This window comes from Nesoenas mayeri (genome assembly GCF_963082525.1).
Source record: "Nesoenas mayeri genome assembly, chromosome: 17".
In the NCBI taxonomy this organism is placed as follows: Eukaryota; Metazoa; Chordata; class Aves; order Columbiformes; family Columbidae; genus Nesoenas; species Nesoenas mayeri.
Window position 1 is genome coordinate 5395509 of NC_137565.1, and position 14444 is coordinate 5409952.

Below are 14444 nucleotides of genomic sequence, written 5' to 3' on the forward strand. Positions count from 1 at the left end.
CCTCGCACTAGGTGTGATCCTCCTGGCACGCCAGACAGAAGCCTGCACCTGAAATGCACCCGTTATCTGAGGATTATTTAAAAAAAACAACAACAAAAAAAGAAATGTTGGGATATATCAAAAGGGATTAATTAGTGCTGTTGATGGAAGCCAGATCCAGAATTTGCCTTGGAAAGAAAACAAATCAGAGCCCAAAAGGCAGCACGAGGAGGGGACGTCGTGCCACAGAGCTGCACGCAAATGTTCCGTGTCACATTATACAGAATTAATGCTTCGGCTTGTCTGCACAGATGAAAAGGCTTTAACCTAAAGAATCAATTAAGTTTCCTTGCAGACAGTCTAATCTAACCTGGGAGGCTTTGGGGGAGCGGAGCCCCTCACCTCTCTCAAGGGCAGTCTTAAGTTCCTGACTCATTATGCCTCTGATTTTAGAGCCCCAGGAGCCAATTGCCGCATCTCCAGCCCGGTGAAACCGCAACCTGGAAATAAAACCCATCAGCTATTGCCAAGGAGATTTGGGGTAAGGAAGAGGAAACGTGTGGCCACCGTCACCTCTGCTGGCTCTGGCTGTTGGTGGCCTTGTCCGGCTGGAGCACTCTGGCATCACCTGTCCGTCCATCTGTCTGTCCAGACTGCTCCAACATCATCCGTCCCTTTGGACCATGCTGAACCCACTCAGACTCACCCTCCTGGCAGTGTGCCCAACACTGCCTCTCTATCTGTCTGTCCTTCCACCCATCCATCTATCCATCCTTCCTTCCACCTACCCAATTTTTAATTAAGGGAGACTGATAGGAGGGCAAAAGAACTCAGCTTTGACTTTAATAGAAGCAAAAAAACCTTCTGCTAATTTTATCTCTGAGCCGGTCTATTATTAACATGTCATTATTCTTCAGAAAATTTTGAGCCTGCCTGGCCCAAGACACATAAAGTCTCTATAAACTCCAGTACATGATTTACAGCTTGGCATCAGGGGACTGGAGTGAAGTAATTCAGTCCTGTCACTTTTTTGTCCCTATTTAATAGCATGCCACAATTAATGTTTACTCGCCGTGAGACCTGCAGTCAAAGTGGCATCTGCCAGGTGGGAAAAATCACCATTTTCATTTGACAGAGATAAATTCATCACAAACGCATCCCCCAGCAGCGCAGCAAAGCCCCCGGCAGTGACACAGGCAGGGACAGGCAGGGACAGGCAGGGACAGGCAGGGACAGGCAGCGCATCCCACACCCTCCCCATGGAACAGCCATATTTTCTGAGCTTTTCTCCCCAATTTCTTCCTGCTTAGGGCCCCAACAGCAGCCCCAAAGCACAGGTGTGGGGTGGGCAATGTCAGGATTGCTGCTGCCACCTTCTTGCTGTCACCTGCAAATTAAATTCGCCACCAGGATAATTGCTGGGGGCTTGGGGTCCCCTCATCCTCTCTCATCCCTTTTTATGACACTGGGGTGGGGTGGGAGGCTGTTGACAGTGCTGTTGAGTTAACTGGGAGCAAGAGGGACAGTGTCATTAAAGCACGGTTTTAATCAGGCTCCAAGCATCCGAGCATCTTGCCACCCCGTGAGCAGCGCAACGATCATTGCTCATGTTTTATCCCCTGCAGAAGGGACGTTTTCTGTCTTCGGTTTTCTAATTCCCAAGCAGCAGCTCTTTCCCATCCTGCCAACCCCCTAGCATAGCAGGGAGAGCCACCCCTGTCACATCCTCACTTTAATTACATGCCCTGCCAGAGGTCTGCTGCAATTATCCAGCTTTAATTTCCTGCAGCCATGCGGCACCCGGAGCCGGGGAATCTCCTGCTCGCTGTGTCCTGCTCCCACCTTCAATCCGGGCAGAAAATCAGCAAGGAGGTGATGTTAGCAGCTGGACTTGGGATATTTCCCCCATCTTCCTTAGAGCCGGCAGAGGTTTCTGCCCATGACTGCGGGGTTGGAAGCAACGAGGTTTGCACTGGATAACCCGCTTGCTCTTAATTAACCTGCGGATGCGTCTGCATCATGTCTTTTATCTGGGATGCGTGGGATGAGATGTAATTCCCGCTGCAAAATGCAATGCCAGCTCCTGGGTTTGCCTGCAAAGGGACAGGATTTGGGGTAAAAAGCTGCAGGAGAGGAAAATGGGGCTTGAGGGCGATGCTGGGTTGAGTCGGGTTGCCTGCTGGGGCCAGGGACCCATTGAATTTATAAGGGCCTTGGAAGCATGCCAGGAGAGCCAATCAAGTGGTGCAGATTTGCATATTAATGACATCTCATAAATAATACATACCACATCAAACAGCTGCTGAGAGCTGCTGGAACATCAACAGCATCAACTGTCTATTTAAATTACTTCAATTTGCTTTTTATTTTCTTAATACCTTGGCAGAAAGGGCTCTAACCCAAGTGCTCAGAGTAACAGGTGTCAAACCCCAGCGGTGAGTAATACACGAGTCGCATTCACTGTCTCCATCATCAACGGGGCAGAAAATGAGAACCCCACGTGTCACTTTATCGCTGGGGTTCACAATTACCTAAAAATGTGCTATCAGGGGGATTGCTGCCGTGGTTTTAGAAATAAGCCACATCAAAAGGCCACAAAGGTATTTTGCAACAACCAGCCCTGGGCTGGCAAAGCAGAGTCAGCAGCAGCGATGCAGGATTCTTCCTTTAAATAGCCCCAAAACCATCCTGTCCTCTCCCCATCCCCATAGAGGCAGCAGTTTCCCTCTCCTGCCGATATATTCACTATTAATTATGGACCTTAATCAATAAATCCACCACAAGCATCACTTCCCTTCCACCCTGGCTGCCCCATGGCTCTGGATACTTTGGCTCCTGATTTGATGGGAGAATTGCTGAATCTAGTAACTCAGATCCCTTGTAAATCCAAGCTTTGCCGGAGGGTTCAGCAATTTAATTCTGGGTAATTTAATTAGGTTTGCCTCTGCTTTGCGTCTTATGACACAGAGGCATAATGAAATTTTAAAAATTTTACACCGGAAGGTTATTAATACTCCAGCACTCACTAGGAAGAGAAAGTGGAACGATCAGGTGTGGGCTGCCCTGGTTTTGGGTGGATTTCAGAGCTTTTCGGGTTCCTGAGTCCTCCGTCTTCTCCAGCCGGCAGCTCTGGTCTGAGAGCCATGGGATGGCAGAGACGGCCCAAGCCCGGCACCCAGGGAAGGTCACTTCTTCTCCATATATTTTGTTAATCTTCAGCTCCCTCAGAAATCACCCAACCATGCCCACACTAAAAAAAATAAAATAATAATAATAAAACAAATTAATAGGACTTCAAATTGCCTTCTCCGAATTCAAATTGCTTCATATATTATATTCACGATAACTCCTGCACTTCCCATTTTTCTCCAGTCTTTTCTTCATATAAGACAAGTTCTCGTGCCGATGAATTCCTGATTTTTATTTACTAAGTATTGCAGAGGAAATCCTCATTATTTGTGCCTGGGTCAGCCTGGAGCAGCCACAGAAGGTCCGATGGGTTATGGAGCTCACATACAGCCGCTCCACGCGCTGCCACTGAGCAGGACCTAGTAATTGAAAAGCCCTTATAAATCAATAGACCTAAATTGAAAACTCGGGCAGGACTCCACATAATTCACCCGCTCTCCTGGTAAGACGTCTCCTTACTCTTTTTTTGGGAAAAAAAAATAAAGGTTGGTAAAAGGGAACCTGGGGTACTGCAGCTCGATGCTGCTCCCCTGGCACATCTGGCTGGAGAGATGCTATATAAGTGATTAATCCCACACAGAGATCATCCCAGTGTCAGGAGACCTCTGATTTATTCTTCTGCCCTTCAAGCGGAGGAGAAATCAGGGCTGACAACTGCGGGGAGCTGCTTTTATCACGAATGGAGTACAAACCGGTGTGGAGCTTTGAAAGCCGCAATCAAGGAGGAGCGATGGAGCCTGATTCCCCAAGGAGAGATATAACATTTCCATGGGTATCCCATCCCCGAGTCCTGGGGCACACACCACACCCAGCCCTGGAGAACCCTCAGAACCCCTGGTGAACCCCTAGGACCCCCCCATTAGCCATCAGTGTGGAGCTTCTGCTGAATAACTTACCAGCCATGGGAAACCATGAGTGAACAGGATTTATGGGAAGAGGAGCTGGATGTAATCAGCCCCAATTAGAGAGCGAAGGGCAGGTTGGCAGGATGAGCAGTGACAGGACTATCAGCAGGGGACACTGTGGTCCCCAAGCCCCAGTGATGCTGGGGGACACAGCACAGCGTGGGGGCAAAGGCGGCGGTTCGAGCCCCGGGCGCTGCTCGCTCAGAGGAGCCCAGCGGTGACATCTCACTCGTCCCCATCGCCACTGCTGGAAACTTTCACCAAGAACAGTTTAAATGAGTCACTTATCAATTAAATGTGTGGTTTTGCCAGGCAAATTAAAATCTGTCCTCTTGTTTAATTAATAGGGCAGCTTTATATTCGACAAATTAGGGAGGCTCTTGATGAGCTAATTTGTTAATTAATGGAAGCCTGGAGGCTCCTGTTTCATTAGATGTTGGCAAATCCTTTAATCTGAGGTATTGCTGCTCCTCTAGAACCCCCCATCCCCTCACACCAGGGCTTGGACCCCAAACCAGCCCCGCAGCGCCATGGGGAGATCTCGGCACGGCCCCGGCTGCCCCGCACCGGGATTGATGGCAGCAGCTCAGCGCCCACGTATTTCTCCTTCCCAACCGTCGGGACGATTTATATTCACTGTCAAGGAAAAGCGCGAGATCCCTGTAGTCGAGCTGCCGGCTGCTGCTGCCAAAGTCCAAACCTGCATCCGGGAAGGAAACGGGGGGAAGATTAAAAATAAATAATAATAATTAAAAAAAAAATTAAAAAGAAAAAAGAAAATGAAAGAAAAGCTTCTGACCCAGAAAATTTCACTTTATTTTCCAAGACAAAGCTCCAGGCTCCTCGGGTCTGCCCTCTCCCCGAACCAGGATGGCAACAAGCTCTCCCAGCAGCTTCCAGTACAAACCAGTAGGACGGTGCTGAAGCTGGGTGGGCACTGCTGCCCCACTCCAGCCCACAGCAAGAGGGATCCCAGGGAGCCCCAAACAAGTGTGTTGGAACCAAACCCTCACTGAGAACAGGACCAGTAACACCAGTAAGAGCAGCCGCACTGCCCCACGTGGAAAAATCCACACCATGTGCCTGGTGATAACGTCTCGTTATGGCTGCTCTCTGTTGATATGGCCCAGCACTGCCATCCCTGCTTTACATTAAAAAAACAGTAGCATAGTTTCCCCAGCTTGCACCATGGACCATTTTCCCCCAAACCAGATTAACCCAGAGCCCGAAGGAACAGCTCCCTCGTTTATTTTTGGGTATCGGTGCCTGCTGCGCGAGCCACCACGTTATCAAGTAAATATGGGCAGCCAGACGCCTGCCAGCAGAGAGGCAGCCAGAGACTCTGTTATCTCTGTTTTTAATGGACTGTTAGTTCCTGGGATGTATTTGCTTTCAACCTTTAAAAAGAAACACCAGCTCCACTTTATACCGCAGAAGTTTGCCAAGTTTCCAGCTTCCACTGAAACTTATTTCGCTGTAGCAGGCCCACGAAATTCAGAGAGAAGCTCAAGAGAGGGCAGATCGAGAAAGCAGCAATGAAAGAGAAAATTATACTGCATGGGAAATGCCTGTTACAGTTTCCACAGGTACTTGGTAAAAATTAAGTGTTGCTGTTCAAGGCAACACTGTTTGGAGGGGTCACTGATGGTTTGTGCTCCGGTGCTCCATTCACCTGCTGTGGTCAGCATGGATGGGCAAGCTGGAGCTCAAGCTGGGTCTAATAAAAGCCTGCCTGTATCTGGAGCTATTTTCATTAACCACAAATTAATTGAGGTCGGAAGAGACCTTGGAGATGTCTGTGTAAGCCCTGGATGGATGCAGAGCCCGGTACATCAGGCAGCTCAGGACCCTCTCCGGGTGAGCACTGAGCATCTCCAGGAACAGAGATCCCACCACCACCCCGACCCCATCCAGGGGTGACCCCCCCATCACAAAGCAGTTTTTCCACATGCTCCATGGTGCCAGGGGAGCCCCTTGGGCTTTTCCACCTGCCACAAGCTCCTCAAACCAAAGGGGTTGCCGGAAATCAGCTGCTCCATCCCCTTGTTTCACATAGAATCACATCTGTTTGGAGATAAAGTGCCATCAGTTGGTTCTCGCCCCCCCGCCCTCCATTTTCTAACACTCCAGCCTCAGATCAATAAATTAATTCAAAATCATCTAACAAGCACTCAGCCTGTAATTTATTTTTCATAAGTGTTAATCCAATTCCTTCCCAACGTTGTGCCTTTGGGACCCTCGCAAATTAGGAAGCTATTCAAGACACTTTCCCGACATTACTTAGGCAGAAAACAACATTAGACTGCAAATAATAATAATGCCGAGCTCTTTCTAAATACGTTTTTCAGCGACCCAAAACATGTTTCATTTGATTTGATCCTCTGCTTTCTCTATTTACTGACACACCCTGGGGCCCATCCCCAAGCAGTTCACTTCAGCCTTTAATAACCACCGTAAAATGAGTCTTGCCAAAAGCCTTGATCTGATGCAGCGTTTATTGTGATCCAAAATAATGCTTATCGGGGGAACAGCTCCTGCATTAGCTGTCATGGACCCGCAAAATGCACACAAATTTCAATCCAGGGCTTTTAATTCCTCCTCACTTCGCAACGACTCTCATTTAGGTTTGGAAAGCGAAGCAGACTGCAGGAAACATAAAGAGACAATTCCAGGCTATTTTAAGCTTAAAAACAAGAAATACCACAGCTTCTCCAACGACTCCATAAGCCAAGCGCTGCCTAAACTCAGGGTTTTGTTGGGAAAAATCAAAACTGAACTGGGGAGGGGGCAGGATGGGGAGGCCCCAGCACAACCACTGCCCCGGATGGCACCAGCTCTGCCAATGCCCCTCTCAGCCCCGTAAAGTCATTTTAATCAGAAGTTATGGCGTTTAATTGCATTTCTCCAGCCGTGGGCTCCAGACACAGCCCCAGCTTTCCCAGTTTAAGCAGCTCCCCGGTGAAACCCACATTGTGGGCAGCATCTTGGGGACTCCCTCTCTGCTCTCAGGACTGTCCGACACGGGTAATTCAGGTGACACAGGGACATCCCCCTCATTCCTGCTGGAGTGCAGCCACCAAACACTTGCACTTTCCGGGGGGTTTCACCCTGGTCCTGCCCCATGCCCCTAACAAGCATCCCCTGTAACAGGGGACATTGCCACTGTACCCAATGCATTTCACGCCCCAGCTGCACATTCCTGCAGAGACACTTCTCTAACAACACCCCAAATGTCCCTCTCTCTTCCCCAACAAGAAGATTCACTTTCTAGAGCCGCGTCTTTGTTCCGTTTAAGCAGCAGGTTGTGCTGGGAGCGGGCGAGAGGAAAACAGATGCTTTTCCCTCGCGGTTTGCATAATGCGTTTCTCCTTCCACTCGCTGTCTAACGCCGCGCGCTTGACCTAAAAAGAGAGAAAATAAATGCAGAAATATTTACAAGCTCATTAGTCAGGCGACTGATTTGAACATAACTGGAATACCAGAAAAGAGCCAGTTGGGCTAGGAGGGCTTTTGATGATATTTTCTTTGGAGATTAAAACTGCAGCAGGCTGGTGCTGGTTCCAGCCCCGCTCCCAGCCCGACCACCATCAGCGACCGTGCTGGGACCACCCGCTTTATCCCCAGTTCTATAAAACAACTGCAGAGAGATGCAGAGGAAACAGCATCCACGAATGTACAGGGTTTGAACTTCTGTGCCATGGGATTAGAGAAAGATTAAAGCCGTGCTCGAAAGAAATAACACTTGCCTTTTATTCCTATTTAGCAGCACTCCCGTGTACAAACCCCCGCCAAAACGTCGTTTCCAATAACACAACAAATTTTACAGCACATAAAACCGTGCACCACAACGCAACACGGAATCGCTTGCTCCTTCCACGCGTGGCTTTTGGTCTTAGAAACAGAAAATTGCTGTTTTCTGCCTTGCAAGCCTTTGGCCCCACATCTCCGAGGCTCAGCAAGACACAATCGGTCCCGAGAGCGAGGGATGGAGGAGGAACCTCTGCAGCCCCGAGGAGGAATCTCCCCACTGCACTGATTTACCCTGTGCCAGCAGCTCATCGTCCCCGTTATCCATCAGTCAGCAGCTCGCTTTCAGAGCCCCGGCCCCCTGTCACTCACGAATTATAGACCTACCCAGCAAAGTCGTGTGGAAGTAATTGTTTGTTTGCTGCTCATCCCTCTGAAATTCAAGGAGAAAATGAGATTTTGCTTGCTTGCTTTAGATCATGGTGTTTTCTTCCCTGCTGTGCTTACTGCAAAATTCCCACTGCTTCCATTCGGCTGCCAAACAAGAGCACAGAGGTACCGGCGGCGTCACGACTGGCATCGCTGGCACAGCTCAGCACCACGAAGGCTTTGATAAGCCCAAAGGGGGAAATCTGACCCCACTTCGGACCAAAAAATAGACCCGGTACCCACAGAGAGGTGGATTTGCAAAGCCTCATGACATCAAACCCAAATTTAAACAGCGCCTGGACAAGAAGTGCACTCCAGACAAATGGAGATGTTCCACTGAATACATTTAATCTCATTAACCCAGGAGCTGTTTGTGTGTTTTTGTTCAGCCCTGATGGAGCAGGAACCGGCTGCCGCAGCAGTTCTGTGCAGAACCCAGTGGGGAAGCTGCATTCAAACACCACCGAGATCAACCTGCCTGCTCATACAGCCCTCCGAGCAGCAAAAACACTGCAAAATAAATGACCCTGAGCAAATTAGTGCTGCTTTGTAATGAGGCAAGGAAGGCTGACTTCTCAGGCAGGTGATGCTCAGCACGACCAGGCTTCTGTAAGCCCGCACCACGGCATTGCCAACATGGGGAGCATGGAGCTCCCTGCAAGATACAGCCAGGATTTATCATCTCTCCTGCTCTGCAATTCTTGCCCTGCCAACCCGCTCTCCTTCTCACAGCGGGAGCAGAAGCGAGGACAAGGGACAGAGCTGGAAAAGGGTTTTGATTTCAGAGAAAGTAGGGGGAGAAGAGGGAAAGCACAGGGGCAGCCCCAGCACTGCAGAACGCAGGATTTACAGCCCTCTGCCACAGCCATCGCACCCGTATCGCGCCTCCACCCAGCCCAAGTTAATTGAATTGATTTCTTCCAGTGAGCAGCTGCTTGAGCCAACAGCCTTAAATAATACGCCAGGCATAAATAATATCTTTTGAGCGACAGCACTAATAAAAGCCAGCAAAGAGGAAGCGTGCAGGACCCCAACGCAGCCCGGGTGAGAGGAAAGCACAACCTGCCTCTGCTAGAAGTTGCTCTCCCTCCACAAACAGGATTTCCCATCCTCTGACCCCTGTCCCTTGGCTGGAGCCACCGCGCAGCTCCCCCACCATGTCCCTTCAGCCCCACGCAGATGTCAAGGCTCAGACCCCAACTCACATAATCATGGAATCATTTTGGTTGGAAAAGACCCTCAAGATCATCAAGTCAACCATTAACCCACCCCTGGCACTAACCTATGTCCCTGAGAACCTCATCTCCATGTCTGTTCAGCCCCTCCAGGGATGGTGATGCCACCACTGCCCTGGGCAGCCTGTTCCAATGCCCAACAGCCTTTTGGGGAAGAAATTGTTCCCAAGATCCAATGTCAACCTGGAAACGCAGGGGATGCTCCTCACCAGCGAGGCAGAATGCTTGCTGCACAATCCTCAGCTCTGGTGCTAAAGCATTTACAAAAGATTGCAAAGATCTGCTCTAATTGTTCATCCTGGTGAAACAGAGGGAAAAAAAGATGTTTAGGAATCAAAGGGCAACGCACAAAGCAGATGTGCCAGCAACGCGGAGGCAAAGCAAGACTTTTAGAACCCAAATTTCAGCTTTGCATAGATTAGACATTAAAATGAACTCACTTAATTTCATGCCATATGCAAATCTTTACCAGCTGTCAGCTCTGTAGTCACTAGAGACTAAATGTAATAATGAAACAAGAACAAAACCACAGCGAAGACGGGTTCTGCAGAGCCCCATTATGAGTAGGTTCAAGTTAAGTCAGGGATCCTGCCCAGGCACAGGAGCCTCAATTAAACATATGCAAATAAAATAACTATAAAAGATGAGGCTCCTGCTTCCTCCTGACATTCAAAGGTTCCCAGGTGAGCGGCTGTTTTCTTCACGATCTGACCATCACTAATTTGGTGGCTGGACCCCAGTTAATCACCAGCGTCTTGCCAAACCACGGCTCAAGGGGACAGCAAAGCACCACCACCATCCTCAGGCTTTTCCCTTCCATGGTAGCCCTGTGTATATAGAATAATAAATCATTTTGGTTGGAAGAGACCCTCAAGATCATCGAGTCCAACTGTTATCCCACCTTTGGCACTAACCCACATCCCTGAGAACCTCATCTCGCATCTGTCCAACCCCTCCAGGGATGGTGGCTCCACCACTGCCCTGGGCAGCCTGTTCCAATGCCCGACAGCCCCTTCTGGGAAGAAATTGCTCCCAAGATCCAATCTGAACCTCTGCAGGGATGCCCGCTGTGCTCTGACAGCTGTCAGCACCGTCACAGGGGGCGAGCTGAGAATCCTGCAAGGTAAAACAGCTCCTTTTGTAATCCTCTCCTACGAAACACCTACCATTCTGCCTGTTTTAGCCCTCCTTGGCCTAGATTACAAGCCCTGGAAACAGCACGTCTGCAGGATTTTAACTATTGAATGACACAACTTGCAAAGGCGTCCCCAGAAAGTGTCTTGGCTGGGGGGGAGGTCTCGGCTGTGGCACAGACAGCTCCCCATCCTCTCTGCCAGGCTGCACTGGGACCGCTGTCACAATCCAGCTGCTCCTGCGGCACCATGTCCCAAGCAGGTTTCCATGCTCCCCAATATTCGGTCAAGCTCTGTGCAGCGTGCCAGGAGGATGGACAGCAGGAACATGCACTGACATAGACTTTGGTGCTAAATCCTTCTTAACAAGCTTCACTTTTGATGCATTTTTAGCTGAACCTCCCCTTTACTCAGCTAGAGGAGCAGGGGGGTGAAAGTAAGAGGTGAACTGAGCATCTTCCCCCAGAACCCCTCAGGGTCCCAGGAGGTCCCTGCTGCCTTCTGCAATAATTAAACAGGCTGGAGCTGGGGATACCCAGCACTTAACTGGATCAAAACCCAGAGAGGAGACTGTGGGCAGCACTTTCCCTTCTTATTGACATGCAAATCATCGCTGCAGCAGCTCATGGGTTTAATATATTTCCAGCTTGCCTGGTGTGGAGTCACATCAGTCAAGTCTATGTGGCAGCAAGTCCAAAACGATTCTTATCGAGTCAGCAGTTCCACCTCCGCGTCAAGGACAGGCTGGAGATGAGCGTGCAGCCACCAGCCTGACCCCTCTGCCAAGTCCTCCCAGACAGGACTCCCACGGATTTGGGGACGCCGAGTAAATGGCCAAGAAGTCTCTAGTGAGGTTTGGGGGTAGAAACAGCCTGAGGTTCTCGAGAAACATCCTCTCCACCCTTGGGATCATGTATGATTGTGGCTTTGTCAACTTCTGTAAAGATGATGTTTCTTACTCTGAGGCAGGACAGCGCCAAGAACAGGAACTGCCACCAGAAACCATGTTCTCTCCCACAGAATATGCTGGGATTTTCCCAAGATTTTTCAGTTTTCTCCCCGCACTGTGATTGAAACCCCTTCACAAGCACTACAAGAACAGGGAGGTGTTCCCAGCGCTGCTGTGCCCACCCCTGTCCGTGCCTGGGGACATCGCCACCTCTTTTTGACGGGTATATTTCTGTGCCCCACAGACTTCCAGACCCTCAAACCAGCAGCAACGTGCCAGTGACTGGAAAACGGTGCTGACCAGCAGTGCAATAATTAAAGAGATTTTCCTCCACACGGTTGGGACTCCTTATTCCCTTCTTCACTCTGAATTGCATTCCTCATTATGTCCAGACATTACAGAGTGGCTTTGCTTGGGACCTGCTGGTTGAAAGAAGCTTTACTGGTCTGATGTTAGAACAGCTCTGTCCCAGCTTAGCTGGGATAACGTCGTGCTCAGCTGCAGCATTGCTTTGAAAGTTCTCCTTTTGTCCATTTATTCCCAGCGTCACAAACCAATCTGTCTGAGAAGCTCATTCCTCATTATTCGTTAAGAGAGCCAACAAAGCCCTCTGTTCACACACTCTCTCAGGGCTTTGTTTTCAGCAATCTATTCAGTCTTCTGTTTGTGCTTCTTGGCACTAAGACCCTTAAATCGCTCACTTAGCCTTGAACCCCCTCGCGCAGTGTCTTGGATTTGCAGCTAGAAGTAATCACCACAGTACAATCTAGATCTTGCTTTTTGCTTACCCTTCTATTTTCTCTTTAATTAAAAATCCCTTTGGTCTTCCGCTTGGATCTGGGACCTGGCTTCCATTTGCTTTGCAAACAGCGCAGCAGAGAATGTCAAAACCGTTTTTCATGACAACCTTGCTTTGACCTGGGTGACAGCTTTACCACCAGGCATTTGATCTCTTACTTGCCCATCTGTTCATTGATTAAACTCCCACACTTCAATATGCAGTTCTGTCTCTGCAGCCCGCAGCTTCTCCTGACAACCAGACCCTGGGACAGACAAGAGGCCTTTCCCAAGCGATGCTCCTCACGTAGATCGTGTCTCCTCATTGCCTCGGCTTAACCCAAAACCGCAAGGGCCAAGAGTTGCGATAAAGCCCCAGCAACAGTGCTCAAGAGTGCAGGAAATAAAAGAGATGAAACCCAGGCTGAAAGGGGACAAAAAGTGACCAGCAGCACCCCCAGCACGACATGGCTCATGGGGACAGGCTGTTTAGCAGGCGCTGTTGTGATAGGACAAGGGGTGATGGTTTTAAACTAAAGGAGGGAGATTCAGGCTGGGCATGAGGAAGAAATTGTTGCCCTGAGGGTGGTGAGAGCCTGGCCCAGGTTGGCCAGAGAGGTGGTGGATGAACCATCCCTGGAGACATCCCAGGCCAGGCTGGACGGGGCTCTGAGCAACCTGAGCTGGTGCAGATGTCTGTGCTCATGGCAGGGGTGGCACGGGGGGAGCTTTGAAGGTCCCTTCAACCCAAACCATTCTGTGATTCTATGATGCCTCAGCAACAGATCCCCAAAACCTCCTCAGTGCTCAGAAAGGCAATTTTTATCCCAGCACACAGAGTTCCAAAAGGAAGCCAGAGCGTTACTCAGCTTTAAAATATGTTTTTCGCGATCGCTGCCTCTAAAGGCAGAAGGTGTAAAGGTCCAGGAGTCACTGTTCCTGCAGAGCAGAGAGAGGACTCAGTGCCATCTGCAGGCACAGGGACCGTCCGCTCCCACCTGCACCGCAGCAAATACTAACTTATAAGAACCAGCTTCTTCAATGTCTTCTCCCACGATACAACCATAAGGCTTTCAGCATCTCTCTGCCAATGGCACCATTTCAAACACAAATTCCCTCTGGAGGTTCAGGATCTGGACCGGAGCCCTTGGCACAACCACAGCTCCAGACACGTCCATGTCCAACCTCACCAGGAGCTGCCGGGGACCCAGGGGGACAACCCATGGCTATGGCCCCAGTGTTTTACACCCGTGCTCTTTCCTACCATCTACACTGGGATGTCATAGAATCGTTTTGGTTGGAAAAGACCGGGGGGAGATGCCAGACATTCTTGGCTATTCGCATTGTTCCCCTCTGTTGGATCAGATTTAATCAGTGAACAGACTCTAAATGTGCTTCCCACCATTTTTAAAAGGAAAATACATCATCGCTCTATAATTATTCCATAATTAGGCTTAGGTGCCGTATCGCCGGAACTGAGGAAAATACACGTTTCAGCAGAAGCTTCCTCTGGAAGAGCAGATAGGTTTGCTCATCCTTCACATGCTAATTATCCCCTGGACTCATTAATGGGCTCCGAACGGCTGAGGACGCGGTAATTCGGTGCTGCAGGAATCGCCTTGGGCTCCATTTGCTGCCGAGGGTCTCAGCACCCGCGCGCTGTCAGGCTCTTTTTACAGATGCCGCTTGAACCGAGTTCATCAAGCTGCTTTTGTCAATCCCAGTAAAATCAATGAACATCTGGCAGAGCCCCAGCGCCAGGAGAGCGGTTACCGCCTTTCCACCCAGAACGGGCAAGAAAAGGAAGATCTGTCCCTGGAAAGCTCCAAGGAACGGGCTCCAAACCCTCCCAGAGCAAGAGCTGCATTTCCCCTGCCTGCGTTTTTGCTGTTGTCTGCCACAAAAAAGACAAATATTTCAAATTGTCAGGATTTATATCTAATAAACCAGGTTATTTTTCCCTGACAGCGACGATTTGCTGTGAAGGAACTGATAAAAAAAATGTCCATCATCTTGCTAGATACTGAAATCTGAGGAGCTACACGCAGTTCCCTAGAACAGTCGCTTTTTCTTCAGCTTTTGGCAAATCTCTCCCCATTCC